The sequence below is a fragment of the Drosophila mauritiana genome, unplaced genomic scaffold, assembly GCF_004382145.1.
Source record: "Drosophila mauritiana strain mau12 unplaced genomic scaffold, ASM438214v1 U_213, whole genome shotgun sequence".
Lineage (NCBI taxonomy): Eukaryota > Metazoa > Arthropoda > Insecta > Diptera > Drosophilidae > Drosophila > Drosophila mauritiana.
In genome coordinates this window covers 17,289-36,351 of record NW_022881349.1, presented here as the reverse complement: position 1 = coordinate 36,351, position 19,063 = coordinate 17,289, and the positions used below count along the sequence as shown (strand labels likewise).

Genomic DNA, 19,063 nt, shown 5'->3' with positions numbered 1-19,063 from the left:
GTGTCACCCAAAATAGCAAACCATAACCAGATTTTTATGATACATAATGCTTATATGAAACTAAGACATATCGCAACATTTATTTTTAGGTATAAAAATAAATTTATTGAAGGAATTGATATATGCCAGTAAAATGGTGTATTTTTAATTTCTTTCAATAAAAACAATATTGATATTATATAAAAATGAATTATAAAACTCTAAGCGGTGGATCACTCGGCTCATGGGTCGATGAAGAACGCAGCAAACTGTGCGTCATCGTGTGAACTGCAGGACACATGAACATCGACATTTTGAACGCATATCGCAGTCCATGCTGTTATGTACTTTAATTAATTTTATAGTGCTGCTTGGACTACATATGGTTGAGGGTTGTAAGACTATGCTAATTAAGTTGTTTATAAATTTTTTATAAGCATATGGTATATTATTGGATTAAATAATGATTTTATTCATAATATTAAAAAAGAAATGAAAAACATTATCTCACATTTGAATGTGAAAAACGAAGAGAAATATTTTCTTTTTCAATCAAATAATACTGAGAAATGTCTAGCATAAAAAATTGAAATATTTTTCATCTAGAATTGTCTCTTATTAATGATTCGGAAAAAGAAAAATCTTGGTTTTGTTATTATTCTTCGTTGGTTCGTTAAATGGATAAAAAATAACTTTGCTTACAAGAACTATTGGAACTATTTATAACGAATTTAATTGATTGTTTTATCATTTATATATAAAGAATTTATGGCAAAAAATAGTTATATATACAACCTCAACTCATATGGGACTACCCCCTGAATTTAAGCATATTAATTAGGGGAGGAAAAGAAACTAACAAGGATTTTCTTAGTAGCGGCGAGCGAAAAGAAAACAGTTCAGCACTAAGTCACTTTGTCTATATGGCAAATGTGAGATGCAGTGTATGGAGCGTCAATATTCTAGTATGAGAAATTAATGATTTAAGTCCTTCTTAAATGAGGCCATTTACCCATAGAGGGTGCCAGGCCCGTATAACGTTAATGATTACTAGATGATGTTTCCAAAGAGTCGTGTTGCTTGATAGTGCAGCACTAAGTGGGTGGTAAACTCCATCTAAAACTAAATATAACCATGAGACCGATAGTAAACAAGTACCGTGAGGGAAAGTTGAAAAGAACTCTGAATAGAGAGTTAAACAGTACGTGAAACTGCTTAGAGGTTAAGCCCGATGAACCTGAATATCCGTTATGGAAAATTCATCATTAAAATTGTAATATTTAAATAATATTATTAAGAATAATGTGCATTTTTTCCATATAAGGACATTGTAATCTATTAGCATATCCCAAATTTATCATAAAATATAACTTATAGTTTATTCCAATTAAATTGCTTGCATTTTAACACAGAATAAATGTTATTAATTTGATAAAGTGCTGATAGATTTATATTATTACAGAGCGTTAATTTTTCGGAATTATATAATGGCATAATTATCATTGATTTTTGTGTTTATTATATGCTCTTGTATGATTAACAATGCGAAAGATTCAGGATACCTTCGGGACCCGTCTTGAAACACGGACCAAGGAGTCTAACATATGTGCAAGTTATTGGGATGTAAACCTAATAGCGTAATTAACTTGACTAATAATGGGATTAGTTTTTTAGCTATTTATAGCTAATTAACACAATCCCGGGGCGTTCTATATAGTTATGTATAATGTATATTTATATTATTTATGCCTCTAACTGGAACGTACCTTGAGCATATATGCTGTGACCCGAAAGATGGTGAACTATACTTGATCAGGTTGAAGTCAGGGGAAACCCTGATGGAAGACCGAAACAGTTCTGACGTGCAAATCGATTGTCAGAATTGAGTATAGGGGCGAAAGACCAATCGAACCATCTAGTAGCTGGTTCCTTCCGAAGTTTCCCTCAGGATAGTGGTGCATTTTAATATTATATAAAATAATCTTATCTGGTAAAGCGAATGATTAGAGGCCTTAGGGTCGAAACGATCTTAACCTATTCTCAAACTTTAAATGGGTAAGAACCTTAACTTTCTTGATATGAAGTTCAAGGTTATGATATAATGTGCCCAGTGGGCCACTTTTGGTAAGCAGAACTGGCGCTGTGGGATGAACCAAACGTAATGTTACGGTGCCCAAATTAACAACTCATGCAGATACCATGAAAGCGTTGGTTGCTTAAAACAGCAGGACGGTGATCATGGAAGTCGAAATCCGCTAAGGAGTGGTGTAACAACTCACCTGCCGAAGCAACTAGCCCTTAAAATGGATGGCGCTTAAGTTGTATACCTATACATTAACCGCTAAAGTAGATGATTTTATATTACTTGTGATATAAATTTTGAAACTTTAGTGAGTAGGAAGGTACAATGGTATGCGTAGAAGTGTTTGGCGTAAGCCTGCATGGAGCTGCCATTGGTACAGATCTTGGTGGTAGTAGCAAATAATCGAATGAGACCTTGGAGGACTGAAGTGGAGAAGGGTTTCGTGTGAACAGTGGTTGATCACGAGTTAGTCGGTCCTAAGTTCAAGGCGAAAGCCGAAAATTTTCAAGTAAAACAAAAATGCCTAACTATATAAACAAAGCGAATATAATACACTTGAATAATTTTGAACGAAAGGGAATACGGTTCCAATTCCGTAACCTGTTGAGTATCCGTTTGTTATTAAATATGGGCCTCGTGCTCATCCTGGCAACAGGAACGACCATAAAGAAGCCGTCGAGAGATATCGGAAGAGTTTTCTTTTCTGTTTTATAGCCGTACTACCATGGAAGTCTTTCGCAGAGAGATATGGTAGATGGGCTAGAAGAGCATGACATATACTGTTGTGTCGATATTTTCTCCTCGGACCTTGAAAATTTATGGTGGGGACACGCAAACTTCTCAACAGGCCGTACCAATATCCGCAGCTGGTCTCCAAGGTGAAGAGTCTCTAGTCGATAGAATAATGTAGGTAAGGGAAGTCGGCAAATTAGATCCGTAACTTCGGGATAAGGATTGGCTCTGAAGATTGAGATAGTCGGGCTTGATTGGGAAACAATAACATGGTTTATGTGCTCGTTCTGGGTAAATAGAGTTTCTAGCATTTATGTTAGTTACTTGTTCCCGGATAGTTTAGTTACGTAGCCAATTGTGGAACTTTCTTGCTAAAATTTTTAAGAATACTATTTGGGTTAAACCAATTAGTTCTTATCAATTATAACGATTATCAATTAACAATCAATTCAGAACTGGCACGGACTTGGGGAATCCGACTGTCTAATTAAAACAAAGCATTGTGATGGCCCTAGCGGGTGTTGACACAATGTGATTTCTGCCCAGTGCTCTGAATGTCAAAGTGAAGAAATTCAAGTAAGCGCGGGTCAACGGCGGGAGTAACTATGACTCTCTTAAGGTAGCCAAATGCCTCGTCATCTAATTAGTGACGCGCATGAATGGATTAACGAGTTCCTACTGTCCCTATCTACTATCTAGCGAAACCACAGCCAAGGGAACGGGCTTGGAATAATTAGCGGGGAAAGAAGACCCTTTTGAGCTTGACTCTAATCTGGCAGTGTAAGGAGACATAAGAGGTGTAGAATAAGTGGGAGATATTAGACCTCGGTTTGGTATCGTCAATGAAATACCACTACTCTTATTGTTTCCTTACTTACTTGATTAAATGGAACGTGTATCATTTCCTAGCCATTATACGGATATATTTATTATATCTTATGGTATTGGGTTTTGATGCAAGCTTCTTGATCAAAGTATCACGAGTTTGTTATATAATCGCAAACAAATTCTTTAATAAAACGATGCATTTATGTATTTTTGATTTGAAAATTTGGTATAACTCCAATTACTCAGGTATGATCCAATTCAAGGACATTGCCAGGTAGGGAGTTTGACTGGGGCGGTACATCTCTCAAATAATAACGGAGGTGTCCCAAGGCCAGCTCAGTGCGGACAGAAACCACACATAGAGCAAAAGGGCAAATGCTGACTTGATCTCGGTGTTCAGTACACACAGGGACAGCAAAAGCTCGGCCTATCGATCCTTTTGGTTTAAAGAGTTTTTAACAAGAGGTGTCAGAAAAGTTACCATAGGGATAACTGGCTTGTGGCGGCCAAGCGTTCATAGCGACGTCGCTTTTTGATCCTTCGATGTCGGCTCTTCCTATCATTGTGAAGCAAAATTCACCAAGCGTTGGATTGTTCACCCATGCAAGGGAACGTGAGCTGGGTTTAGACCGTCGTGAGACAGGTTAGTTTTACCCTACTAATGACAAAACGTTGTTGCGACAGCATTCCTGCGTAGTACGAGAGGAACCGCAGGTACGGACCAATGGCACAATACTTGTTCGAGCGAACAGTGGTATGACGCTACGTCCGTTGGATTATGCCTGAACGCCTCTAAGGTCGTATCCGTGCTGGACTGCAATGATAAATAAGGGGCAATTTGCATTGTATGGCTTCTAAACCATTTAAAGTTTATAATTTATTTTATAAACGACAATGGATGTGATGCCAATGTAATTTGTAACATAGTAAATTAGGAGGATCTTCGATCACCTGATGCCGCGCTAGTTACATATAAAAGCATTATTTAATACAATGACAAAGCCTAGAATCAATTGTAAACGACTTTTGTAACAGGCAAGGTGTTGTAAGTGGTTGAGCAGCTGCCATACTGCGATCCACTGAAGCTTATCCTTTGCTTGATGATTCGATAAATAAATGATTTTTCCTGTAGCCAAACAAACACCTCGTCATCAATTTAGTGACGCATATGATATTGTCCCTATCATATAATTTTTGATATAAAGACTTTAAAGAATTATATCAAGTTGCCAAATACCTCGTCATCAATTTAGTGACGCATATGATATTGTCCCTATCGTATAATTTTTGATATAAAGACTTTAAAGAATTCTATCACGTTGCCAAATACCTCGTCATCAATTTAGTGACGCATATGATATTGTCCCTATCATATAATTAATATAAAGACTTTAATGAATTGTGTCAAGTTGCCAAACACCTCGTCATCAATTTAGTGACGCATATGATATTGTCCCTATCATATAATTTTTGATATAAAGACTTTAAAGAATTATATCAAGTTGCCAAATACCTCGTCATCAATTTAGTGACGCATATGATATTGTCCCTATCATATAATTAATATAAAGACTTTAATGAATTGTGTCAAGTTGCCAAACACCTCGTCATCAATTTAGTGACGCATATGATATTGTCCCTATCATATAATTTTTGATATAAAAACTTTAAAGAATTGTATCAAGTTGCCAAATACCTCGTCATCAATTTAGTGACGCATATGATATTGTCCCTATCATATAATTAATATAAAGACTTTAATGAATTGTGTCAAGTTGCCAAACACCTCGTCATCAATTTAGTGACGCATATGATATTGTCCCTATCATATAATTTTTGATATAAAGACTTTAAAGAATTATATCAAGTTGCCAAATACCTCGTCATCAATTTAGTGACGCATATGATATTGTCTCTATCATATAATTAATATAAAGACTTTAATGAATTGTGTCAAGTTGCCAAACACCTCGTCATCAATTTAGTGACGCATATGATATTGTCCCTATCATATAATTTTTGATATAAAAACTTTAAAGAATTGTATCAAGTTGCCAAATACCTCGTCATCAATTTAGTGACGCATATGATATTGTCCCTATCATATAATTAATATAAAGACTTTAATGAATTGTGTCAAGTTGCCAAACACCTCGTCATCAATTTAGTGACGCATATGATATTGTCCCTATCATATAATTTTTGATATAAAAACTTTAAAGAATTGTATCAAGTTGCCAAATACCTCGTCATCAATTTAGTGACGCATATGATATTGTCCCTATCATATAATTAATATAAAGACTTTAATGAATTGTGTCAAGTTGCCAAACACCTCGTCATCAATTTAGTGACGCATATGATATTGTCCCTATCATATAATATTTGATATAAAGACTTTAAAGAATTATATCAAGTTGCCAAATACCTCGTCATCAATTTAGTGACGCATATGATATTGTCTCTATCATATAATTAATATAAAGACTTTAATGAATTGTGTCAAGTTGCCAAACACCTCGTCATCAATTTAGTGACGCATATGATATTGTCCCTATCATATAATTTTTGATATAAAGACTTTAAAGAATTCTATCAAGTTGCCAAATACCTCGTCATCAATTTAGTGACGCATATGATATTGTCTCTATCATATAATTAATATAAAGACTTTAATGATTTGTGTCACGTTGCCAAACACCTCGTCATCAATTTAGTGACGCATATGATATTGTCCCTATCATATAATTAATATAAAGACTTTTTAAAGAATTGTATCAAGTTGCCAAACACCTCGTCATCAACTACTATATTATGGTTGCGCCGACCTCTCATATTGTATTCTCTTATGTCTTCATAGGATTTTGGCAATTATACGAGTAAATTAAATAATATACATATGAAAATGATTAATTATTATATGTATAAGGGAAAAAATGCTGAAATATTCCCATATTATCTTAGTATTATAGAGGAAAGACCGTTGCCGACCTCTGATATTGTTCAAAACTTATGTATTTATATGATTTTGGCAATTATATGAGTAAATTAAATAATATACATATAAAATGATTAAATATTATATGTATAAATGTATAAAGGAAAAAATGATGAAATATTCCCACATTATCTTAGTATTATAGAGGAAAGACCGTTGCTGACCTCTGATATTGTTCAAAACTTATGTATTTATATGATTTTGGCAATAATATGAGTAAATTAAATAATATACATATGAAAATGATTAATTATTATATGTATAAATGTATAAGGGAAAAAATGCTGAAAATATTCCCATATTATCTTAGTATTATAGAGGAAAGACCGTTGCTGACCTCTGATATTGTTCAAAACTTATGTATTTATATGATTTTGGCAATTATATGAGTAAATTAAATAATATACATATGAAAATTATTAATTATTATATGTATAGGGGAAAAAATGCTGAAATATTCCCACATTCTCTTAGTATTATAGAGAAAAGCCATTATAGTGAGAGGGTATAGTAGTGTAAACGACCGGAATTACGACAGAGGGTTCAAAAACTACTATAGGTAGGCAGTGGTTGCCGACCTCTCATATTGTTCAAAACTTATGTATTCATATGATTTTGGCAATTATATGAGTAAATTAAATAATATACATATGAAAATTATTAATTATTATATGTATAGGGGAAAAAATGCTGAAATATTCCCACATTCTCTTAGTATTATAGAGAAAAGCCATTATAGTGAGAGGGTATAGTAGTGTAAACGACCGGAATTACGACAGAGGGTTCAAAAACTACTATAGGTAGGCAGTGGTTGCCGACCTCTCATATTGTTCAAAACTTATGTATTCATATGATTTTGGCAATTATATGAGTAAATTAAATAATATACATATGAAAATTATTAATTATTATATGTATAAGGGAAAAAATGCTGAAAATATCCCACATTCTCTTAGTATAATAGAGAAAAGCCATTATAGTGAGAGGGTATAGTAGTGTAAACGACCGGAATTACGACAGAGGGTTCAAAAACTACTATAGGTAGGCAGTGGTTGCCGACCTCTCATATTGTTCAAAACTTATGTATTCATATGATTTTGGCAATAATATGAGTAAATTAAATAATATACATATGAAAATGATTAATTATTATATGTATAAGGGAAAAAATTCTGAAAATATCCCACATTCTCTTAGTATTATAGAGAAAAGCCATTATAGTGAGAGGGTATAGTAGTGTAAACGACCGGAATTACGACAGAGGGTTCAAAAACTACTATAGGTAGGCAGTGGTTGCCGACCTCTCATATTGTTCAAAACTTATGTATTCATATGATTTTGGCAATAATATGAGTAAATTAAATAATATACATATGAAAATGATTAATTATTATATGTATAAGGGAAAAAATGCTGAAAATATCCCACATTCTCTTAGTATTATAGAGAAAAGCCATTATAGTGAGAGGGTATAGTAGTGTAAACGACCGGAATTACGACAGAGGGTTCAAAAACTACTATAGGTAGGCAGTGGTTGCCGACCTCTCATATTGTTCAAAACTTATGTATTCATATGATTTTGGCAATAATATGAGTAAATTAAATAATATACATATGAAAATGATTAATTATTATATGTATAAGGGAAAAAATGCTGAAAATATCCCACATTCTCTTAGTATTATAGAGAAAAGCCATTATAGTGAGAGGGTATAGTAGTGTAAACGACCGGAATTACGACAGAGGGTTCAAAAACTACTATAGGTAGGCAGTGGTTGCCGACCTCTCATATTGTTCAAAACTTATGTATTCATATGATTTTGGCAATAATATGAGTAAATTAAATAATATACATATGAAAATGATTAATTATTATATGTATAAGGGAAAAAATAATCATATTATATATGAATAATGGAAAAAAAATGAAATGTTCCTATAATCTCTTAATATATAAGAGAATAGCCCGTATGTTGGGTGGCAAACGGAATTGAAAATACCCGCTTTGAGGACAGCGGGTTCAAAAACTACTATAGGTAGGCAGTGGTTGCCGACCTCCCGCATTATTCGAAATATTTATTTCGGATTATGTTTATATTGGTTACATACAATAAAGTATATTATTATCCGTACAAATTTGTTTCTCAGTTCTATAGAACACGGGACTTGGCTCCGCGGATAATAGGAATATACGCTTTATAGATAATATCGTTGAAACAAAAGTCAAGTTTCTATTATATATAGAATAACAAATCGTTTCCATATATTATCGTTAATTTTTGGAGGCAGGCAAATATTAATTTATTACCTGCCGTATAGTTGGATTATTATATCGTTACGGTATAATACAAATATGGATTCTTATGAAAGAAATATAAAATTATATATTAAATGTGGAAATATTATCATATGCGCTTGGTTTTATGTTATATATTACCAGAGATATATATGAAAAGAGATAAATTTTAAATTTATCTTCAAAATGCAAATGATTTAACTTAATATTTATATTGGTTAAACAAAAATTGTACATGTGTGGATACAATAATTATGTATGTTGGAAATAAAATGATATTTTATAATGAAATATGTATGTATAAAAAGATAAAATTATAGAAATATATATATTACAATAATTAGATGAAATTCTTGTTATATTGGTAAAACAAGTATAAATTAAAAATGAAAATATGGATTACGAATGCTATATAAAAATGGCCGTAATCGAATGGATTTTTTTACTTATATATTTAAAATTTTACCCAAAGGCGAAATATTGAATTTTATTCAATATAATAAAAATCATGGAATTATATAAAGTGAAAAATCTATATATCTATATATCTATTATATTGCTTATTTCGATTCAAAATATATGAATGGAATATGAAGGAAAAACATTATTCTGGTTGATCCTGCCAGTAGTTATATGCTTGTCTCAAAGATTAAGCCATGCATGTCTAAGTACACACGAATTAAAAGTGAAACCGCAAAAGGCTCATTATATCAGTTATGGTTCCTTAGATCGTTAACAGTTACTTGGATAACTGTGGTAATTCTAGAGCTAATACATGCAATTAAAACATGAACCTTATGGGACATGTGCTTTTATTAGGCTAAAACCAAGCGATCGCAAGATCGTTATATTGGTTGAACTCTAGATAACATGCAGATCGTATGGTCTTGTACCGACGACAGATCTTTCAAATGTCTGCCCTATCAACTTTTGATGGTAGTATCTAGGACTACCATGGTTGCAACGGGTAACGGGGAATCAGGGTTCGATTCCGGAGAGGGAGCCTGAGAAACGGCTACCACATCTAAGGAAGGCAGCAGGCGCGTAAATTACCCACTCCCAGCTCGGGGAGGTAGTGACGAAAAATAACAATACAGGACTCATATCCGAGGCCCTGTAATTGGAATGAGTACACTTTAAATCCTTTAACAAGGACCAATTGGAGGGCAAGTCTGGTGCCAGCAGCCGCGGTAATTCCAGCTCCAATAGCGTATATTAAAGTTGTTGCGGTTAAAACGTTCGTAGTTGAACTTGTGCTTCATACGGGTAGTACAACTTACAATTGTGGTTAGTACTATACCTTTATGTATGTAAGCGTATTACCGGTGGAGTTCTTATATGTGATTAAATACTTGTATTTTTTCATATGTTCCTCCTATTTAAAAACCTGCACTAGTGCTCTTAAACGAGTGTTATTGTGGGCCGGTACTATTACTTTGAACAAATTAGAGTGCTTAAAGCAGGCTTCAAATGCCTGAATATTCTGTGCATGGGATAATGAAATAAGACCTCTGTTCTGCTTTCATTGGTTTTCAGATCAAGAGGTAATGATTAATAGAAGCAGTTTGGGGGCATTAGTATTACGACGCGAGAGGTGAAATTCTTGGACCGTCGTAAGACTAACTTAAGCGAAAGCATTTGCCAAAGATGTTTTCATTAATCAAGAACGAAAGTTAGAGGTTCGAAGGCGATCAGATACCGCCCTAGTTCTAACCATAAACGATGCCAGCTAGCAATTGGGTGTAGCTACTTTTATGGCTCTCTCAGTCGCTTCCCGGGAAACCAAAGCTTTTGGGCTCCGGGGGAAGTATGGTTGCAAAGCTGAAACTTAAAGGAATTGACGGAAGGGCACCACCAGGAGTGGAGCCTGCGGCTTAATTTGACTCAACACGGGAAAACTTACCAGGTCCGAACATAAGTGTGTAAGACAGATTGATAGCTCTTTCTCGAATCTATGGGTGGTGGTGCATGGCCGTTCTTAGTTCGTGGAGTGATTTGTCTGGTTAATTCCGATAACGAACGAGACTCAAATATATTAAATAGATATCTTCAGGATTATGGTGCTGAAGCTTATGTAGCCTTCATTCATGGTGGCAGTAAAATGTTTATTGTGTTTGAATGTGTTTATGTAAGTGGAGCCGTACCTGTTGGTTTGTCCCATTATAAGGACACTAGCTTCTTAAATGGACAAATTGCGTCTAGCAATAATGAGATTGAGCAATAACAGGTCTGTGATGCCCTTAGATGTCCTGGGCTGCACGCGCGCTACAATGAAAGTATCAACGTGTATTTCCTAGACCGAGAGGTCCGGGTAAACCGCTGAACCACTTTCATGCTTGGGATTGTGAACTGAAACTGTTCACATGAACTTGGAATTCCCAGTAAGTGTGAGTCATTAACTCGCATTGATTACGTCCCTGCCCTTTGTACACACCGCCCGTCGCTACTACCGATTGAATTATTTAGTGAGGTCTCCGGACGTGATCACTGTGACGCCTTGCGTGTTACGGTTGTTTCGCAAAAGTTGACCGAACTTGATTATTTAGAGGAAGTAAAAGTCGTAACAAGGTTTCCGTAGGTGAACCTGCGGAAGGATCATTATTGTATAATATCCTTATCGTTAATAAACATTTGTTATAATACAAATAAATACAATTTACCAAAATAAAAATATTACAAAATGATTCCACGGAATCAAAAGTTAAAGTCAAAATAAAATGAAGATGGCTTTTATTTTATATGTGGGGCTTGGCAACCTCATAAAAAGACTTTAACATTATTAATGTTGTTGTGCGTATTTGTGGCAGTACCTACTACAACAATGGCGTTTCCTATAAAAACAAATTCTCGAAAATGGAAATCGAAGAAACTGAACAAAATTTGAAAGTAGAAGTCGAATTAAAATTAAAATAATTTTGAATGTGGTATTCAAAATAAGTGTGTGTGTATATGGACCATAATATACACGCGTTGCGAATATGTATTGTTCATCTATGTTATGAGCATACGTTGGCTAATGCAACAACCTAAAATATACAATGTTTGTACCTGTCATCCATCAGGTTAATGTTTTATATAAATTTTGCAGTATGTGTCACCCAAAATAGCAAACCATAACCAGATTTTTATGATACATAATGCTTATATGAAACTAAGACATATCGCAACATTTATTTTTAGGTATAAAAATAAATTTATTGAAGGAATTGATATATGCCAGTAAAATGGTGTATTTTTAATTTCTTTCAATAAAAACAATATTGATATTATATAAAAATGAATTATAAAACTCTAAGCGGTGGATCACTCGGCTCATGGGTCGATGAAGAACGCAGCAAACTGTGCGTCATCGTGTGAACTGCAGGACACATGAACATCGACATTTTGAACGCATATCGCAGTCCATGCTGTTATGTACTTTAATTAATTTTATAGTGCTGCTTGGACTACATATGGTTGAGGGTTGTAAGACTATGCTAATTAAGTTGTTTATAAATTTTTTATAAGCATATGGTATATTATTGGATTAAATAATGATTTTATTCATAATATTAAAAAAGAAATGAAAAACATTATCTCACATTTGAATGTGAAAAACGAAGAGAAATATTTTCTTTTTCAATCAAATAATACTGAGAAATGTCTAGCATAAAAAATTGAAATATTTTTCATCTAGAATTGTCTCTTATTAATGATTCGGAAAAAGAAAAATCTTGGTTTTGTTATTATTCTTCGTTGGTTCGTTAAATGGATAAAAAATAACTTTGCTTACAAGAACTATTGGAACTATTTATAACGAATTTAATTGATTGTTTTATCATTTATATATAAAGAATTTATGGCAAAAAATAGTTATATATACAACCTCAACTCATATGGGACTACCCCCTGAATTTAAGCATATTAATTAGGGGAGGAAAAGAAACTAACAAGGATTTTCTTAGTAGCGGCGAGCGAAAAGAAAACAGTTCAGCACTAAGTCACTTTGTCTATATGGCAAATGTGAGATGCAGTGTATGGAGCGTCAATATTCTAGTATGAGAAATTAATGATTTAAGTCCTTCTTAAATGAGGCCATTTACCCATAGAGGGTGCCAGGCCCGTATAACGTTAATGATTACTAGATGATGTTTCCAAAGAGTCGTGTTGCTTGATAGTGCAGCACTAAGTGGGTGGTAAACTCCATCTAAAACTAAATATAACCATGAGACCGATAGTAAACAAGTACCGTGAGGGAAAGTTGAAAAGAACTCTGAATAGAGAGTTAAACAGTACGTGAAACTGCTTAGAGGTTAAGCCCGATGAACCTGAATATCCGTTATGGAAAATTCATCATTAAAATTGTAATATTTAAATAATATTATTAAGAATAATGTGCATTTTTTCCATATAAGGACATTGTAATCTATTAGCATATCCCAAATTTATCATAAAATATAACTTATAGTTTATTCCAATTAAATTGCTTGCATTTTAACACAGAATAAATGTTATTAATTTGATAAAGTGCTGATAGATTTATATTATTACAGAGCGTTAATTTTTCGGAATTATATAATGGCATAATTATCATTGATTTTTGTGTTTATTATATGCTCTTGTATGATTAACAATGCGAAAGATTCAGGATACCTTCGGGACCCGTCTTGAAACACGGACCAAGGAGTCTAACATATGTGCAAGTTATTGGGATGTAAACCTAATAGCGTAATTAACTTGACTAATAATGGGATTAGTTTTTTAGCTATTTATAGCTAATTAACACAATCCCGGGGCGTTCTATATAGTTATGTATAATGTATATTTATATTATTTATGCCTCTAACTGGAACGTACCTTGAGCATATATGCTGTGACCCGAAAGATGGTGAACTATACTTGATCAGGTTGAAGTCAGGGGAAACCCTGATGGAAGACCGAAACAGTTCTGACGTGCAAATCGATTGTCAGAATTGAGTATAGGGGCGAAAGACCAATCGAACCATCTAGTAGCTGGTTCCTTCCGAAGTTTCCCTCAGGATAGCTGGTGCATTTTAATATTATATAAAATAATCTTATCTGGTAAAGCGAATGATTAGAGGCCTTAGGGTCGAAACGATCTTAACCTATTCTCAAACTTTAAATGGGTAAGAACCTTAACTTTCTTGATATGAAGTTCAAGGTTATGATATAATGTGCCCAGTGGGCCACTTTTGGTAAGCAGAACTGGCGCTGTGGGATGAACCAAACGTAATGTTACGGTGCCCAAATTAACAACTCATGCAGATACCATGAAAGGCGTTGGTTGCTTAAAACAGCAGGACGGTGATCATGGAAGTCGAAATCCGCTAAGGAGTGTGTAACAACTCACCTGCCGAAGCAACTAGCCCTTAAAATGGATGGCGCTTAAGTTGTATACCTATACATTACCGCTAAAGTAGATGATTTATATTACTTGTGATATAAATTTTGAAACTTTAGTGAGTAGGAAGGTACAATGGTATGCGTAGAAGTGTTTGGCGTAAGCCTGCATGGAGCTGCCATTGGTACAGATCTTGGTGGTAGTAGCAAATAATCGAATGAGACCTTGGAGGACTGAAGTGGAGAAGGGTTTCGTGTGAACAGTGGTTGATCACGAGTTAGTCGGTCCTAAGTTCAAGGCGAAAGCCGAAAATTTTCAAGTAAAACAAAAATGCCTAACTATATAAACAAAGCGAATATAATACACTTGAATAATTTTGAACGAAAGGGAATACGGTTCCAATTCCGTAACCTGTTGAGTATCCGTTTGTTATTAAATATGGGCCTCGTGCTCATCCTGGCAACAGGAACGACCATAAAGAAGCCGTCGAGAGATATCGGAAGAGTTTTCTTTTCTGTTTTATAGCCGTACTACCATGGAAGTCTTTCGCAGAGAGATATGGTAGATGGGCTAGAAGAGCATGACATATACTGTTGTGTCGATATTTTCTCCTCGGACCTTGAAAATTTATGGTGGGGACACGCAAACTTCTCAACAGGCCGTACCAATATCCGCAGCTGGTCTCCAAGGTGAAGAGTCTCTAGTCGATAGAATAATGTAGGTAAGGGAAGTCGGCAAATTAGATCCGTAACTTCGGGATAAGGATTGGCTCTGAAGATTGAGATAGTCGGGCTTGATTGGGAAACAATAACATGGTTTATGTGCTCGTTCTGGGTAAATAGAGTTTCTAGCATTTATGTTAGTTACTTGTTCCCCGGATAGTTTAGTTACGTAGCCAATTGTGGAACTTTCTTGCTAAAATTTTTAAGAATACTATTTGGGTTAAACCAATTAGTTCTTATCAATTATAACGATTATCAATTAACAATCAATTCAGAACTGGCACGGACTTGGGGAATCCGACTGTCTAATTAAAACAAAGCATTGTGATGGCCCTAGCGGGTGTTGACACAATGTGATTTCTGCCCAGTGCTCTGAATGTCAAAGTGAAGAAATTCAAGTAAGCGCGGGTCAACGGCGGGAGTAACTATGACTCTCTTAAGGTAGCCAAATGCCTCGTCATCTAATTAGTGACGCGCATGAATGGATTAACGAGATTCCTACTGTCCCTATCTACTATCTAGCGAAACCACAGCCAAGGGAACGGGCTTGGAATAATTAGCGGGGAAAGAAGACCCTTTTGAGCTTGACTCTAATCTGGCAGTGTAAGGAGACATAAGAGGTGTAGAATAAGTGGGAGATATTAGACCTCGGTTTGGTATCGTCAATGAAATACCACTACTCTTATTGTTTCCTTACTTACTTGATTAAATGGAACGTGTATCATTTCCTAGCCATTATACGGATATATTTATTATATCTTATGGTATTGGGTTTTGATGCAAGCTTCTTGATCAAAGTATCACGAGTTTGTTATATAATCGCAAACAAATTCTTTAATAAAACGATGCATTTATGTATTTTTGATTTGAAAATTTGGTATAACTCCAATTACTCAGGTATGATCCAATTCAAGGACATTGCCAGGTAGGGAGTTTGACTGGGGCGGTACATCTCTCAAATAATAACGGAGGTGTCCCAAGGCCAGCTCAGTGCGGACAGAAACCACACATAGAGCAAAAGGGCAAATGCTGACTTGATCTCGGTGTTCAGTACACACAGGGACAGCAAAAGCTCGGCCTATCGATCCTTTTGGTTTAAAGAGTTTTTAACAAGAGGTGTCAGAAAAGTTACCATAGGGATAACTGGCTTGTGGCGGCCAAGCGTTCATAGCGACGTCGCTTTTTGATCCTTCGATGTCGGCTCTTCCTATCATTGTGAAGCAAAATTCACCAAGCGTTGGATTGTTCACCCATGCAAGGGAACGTGAGCTGGGTTTAGACCGTCGTGAGACAGGTTAGTTTTACCCTACTAATGACAAAACGTTGTTGCGACAGCATTCCTGCGTAGTACGAGAGGAACCGCAGGTACGGACCAATGGCACAATACTTGTTCGAGCGAACAGTGGTATGACGCTACGTCCGTTGGATTATGCCTGAACGCCTCTAAGGTCGTATCCGTGCTGGACTGCAATGATAAATAAGGGGCAATTTGCATTGTATGGCTTCTAAACCATTTAAAGTTTATAATTTATTTTATAAACGACAATGGATGTGATGCCAATGTAATTTGTAACATAGTAAATTAGGAGGATCTTCGATCACCTGATGCCGCGCTAGTTACATATAAAAGCATTATTTAATACAATGACAAAGCCTAGAATCAATTGTAAACGACTTTTGTAACAGGCAAGGTGTTGTAAGTGGTTGAGCAGCTGCCATACTGCGATCCACTGAAGCTTATCCTTTGCTTGATGATTCGATAAATAAATGATTTTTCCTGTAGCCAAACAAACACCTCGTCATCAATTTAGTGACGCATATGATATTGTCCCTATCATATAATTTTTGATATAAAGACTTTAAAGAATTATATCAAGTTGCCAAATACCTCGTCATCAATTTAGTGACGCATATGATATTGTCCCTATCGTATAATTTATATAAAGACTTTAATTTTCAGTTGCAAATCGTCATCAATTTAGTGACGCATATGATATTGTCCCTATCATATAATTTTTGATATAAAACTTTAAAGAATTGTATCAAGTTGCCAAATACCTCGTCATCAATTTAGTGACGCATATGATATTGTCCTATCATATAATTAATATAAAGACTTTAATGAATTGTGTCAAGTTGCCAAACACCTCGTCATCAATTTAGTGACGCATATGATATTGTCCCTATCATATAATTTTTGATATAAAACTTTAAAGAATTTATCAAGTTGCCAAATACCTCGTCATCAATTTAGTGACGCATATGATATTGTCCCTATCATATAATTAATATAAAGACTTTAATGAATTGTGTCAAGTTGCCAAACACCTCGTCATCACAATTTAGTGACGCATATGATATTGTCCCTATCATATAATTTTTGATATAAAACTTTAAAGAATTGTATCAAGTTGCCAAATACCTCGTCATCAATTTAGTGACGCATATGATATTGTCCTATCATATAAAAAAAAAAAAAAAAAAAAAAAAAAAAAAAAAAAAAAAAAAAAAAAAAAAAAAAAAAAAAAAAAAAAACAAAAAAAAAATATAAAGACTTTAATGAATTGTGTCAAGTTGCCAAACACCTCGTCATCAATTTAGTGACGCATATGATATTGTCCCTATCATATAATTTTGATATAAAGACTTTAAAGAATTATATCAAGTTGCCAAATACCTCGTCATCAATTTAGTTTTTTTTTTTTTTTTTTTTTTTTTTTTTTTTTTTTTTTTTTTTTTTTTTTTTTTTTTTTTTTTTTTTTTTTTTTTTTTTTTTTTTTAGCGTGCGTTTATTTATTTAAAATCTGTCCTAGTGGACAATAATTAAATGGTTTTGCGGGGGAACATTAGCTTAAGGGATACTATTGTACATGTATTTGTGGCGGGTTTTATATGTGTTGTCTATTGTTGTGGAAGATCGAGAGGGTGTCTCCTCATGAGACGTCTGCTTGTTTGGCTATTGTCTAACAGGTTGGTGGCGAGGTGGTTAGGGTGGTTTTCGAGCCTTTTCAGGTATCTCTCGCTGAGCCTGGAGATTTCATCAGCGACTTGTGGGATTCCAAGTTCCCTATGTATGGCGACATTCTCGTGGTAGGGATGCGCATTACAGGCAATTCTCAAGCACCTATTCTGGAACCGCTGTATACGCAGGCGATTCGTGTGGCTTGCCGTGCCCCATAGCTGTATCCCGTAGGTCCAGATGGGCTTGAGAATTGCCTTGTACACCAGGATTTTGTGGTTCTGCCTTAGCTTGGACCCTCTCCCAATAAGCCAATGCATCTGCCTCAGACGCGCATCGGCCTGTATGCGTTTGCTGACGATGTGGGGACGCCAAGTGAGCCTGCGGTCCAGGGTAAGTCCTAGGTACTTGGGTGCGGGTGCGTTGGGAATGATGACTCCGTTTAGCGTGACCGGTGGGCAGTCTCCTCTCCTTAGTGCAAATGTTGTTTGGGTAGATTTTTCCGCGTTCACTACGATGTTCCACCTGCTGAGCCAGGGATGTAGCGCGTCCATTTGCCTTTGGATTGTTTCGGAGGCTTCTCGTGGGTCGGATGAGGAGGCGAGGAAAGCCGTGTCATCTGCATAAGTCGCTATAGTTAGGTTCCTGGAGGGGATTATGGGAAGGTCTGCGGTGTAAAGGGTGTACAGTATTGGTCCGAGCACACTGCCTTGCGGAACTCCAGCTCTGATCAGTCTGGGTAGGCTTATTGCACTTCCGCATCTGACTTGGAATGCTCTTCCCTCAGTGTAGGATTTGAGGAGGGTAAAATGGGGGCTTGGGAGGTAGGATTTGAGTTTATGGAGGAGTCCAGGATGCCAAACTCTGTCGAATGCCTGCTTCACGTCGAGCATTACAGCGCAGCAGTATTTCTTTTGCTCGAATGCCTCGAGGATCCGTTCGACTAGCCGGTGGCATTGCTCTGGTGTTCCGTGGGAGCGCCTGAAGCCAAACTGGTGATCGGGGATCAAACCAGCCTCATCCAGTACTGGCAATACTCTGCGCAAAAATACTCTTTCGAGTATTTTGGAGAGGATTGCCAGCAAACTAATCGGACGATAGGAGGCGAGATTGGCTTCAGGCTTA

The 19,063-nt window shown here is 35.5% G+C and overlaps 5 non-coding genes across 5 annotated transcripts; all 5 read left to right on the top strand.

Annotated features, from left to right (window-relative positions):
• Positions 1–196: 196 nt before the first annotated feature.
• On the top strand, positions 197–375 carry LOC117149453. The gene has a single exon (XR_004460310.1). It is a non-coding gene; the product is annotated as a 5.8S ribosomal RNA (ribosomal RNA).
• Positions 376–770: 395 nt separating this feature from the next.
• LOC117149450 lies at positions 771–4,731 on the top strand. The gene has a single exon (XR_004460308.1). It is a non-coding gene; the product is annotated as a large subunit ribosomal RNA (ribosomal RNA).
• A 4,791-nt stretch (positions 4,732–9,522) lies between these two features.
• LOC117149455 lies at positions 9,523–11,517 on the top strand. The gene has a single exon (XR_004460312.1). It is a non-coding gene; the product is annotated as a small subunit ribosomal RNA (ribosomal RNA).
• Positions 11,518–12,203: 686 nt separating this feature from the next.
• LOC117149452 lies at positions 12,204–12,382 on the top strand. Its single transcript, XR_004460309.1, has one exon. It is a non-coding gene; the product is annotated as a 5.8S ribosomal RNA (ribosomal RNA).
• A 395-nt stretch (positions 12,383–12,777) lies between these two features.
• On the top strand, positions 12,778–16,739 carry LOC117149449. Its single transcript, XR_004460307.1, has one exon. It is a non-coding gene; the product is annotated as a large subunit ribosomal RNA (ribosomal RNA).
• The last annotated feature ends 2,324 nt before the right edge of the window (positions 16,740–19,063 follow it).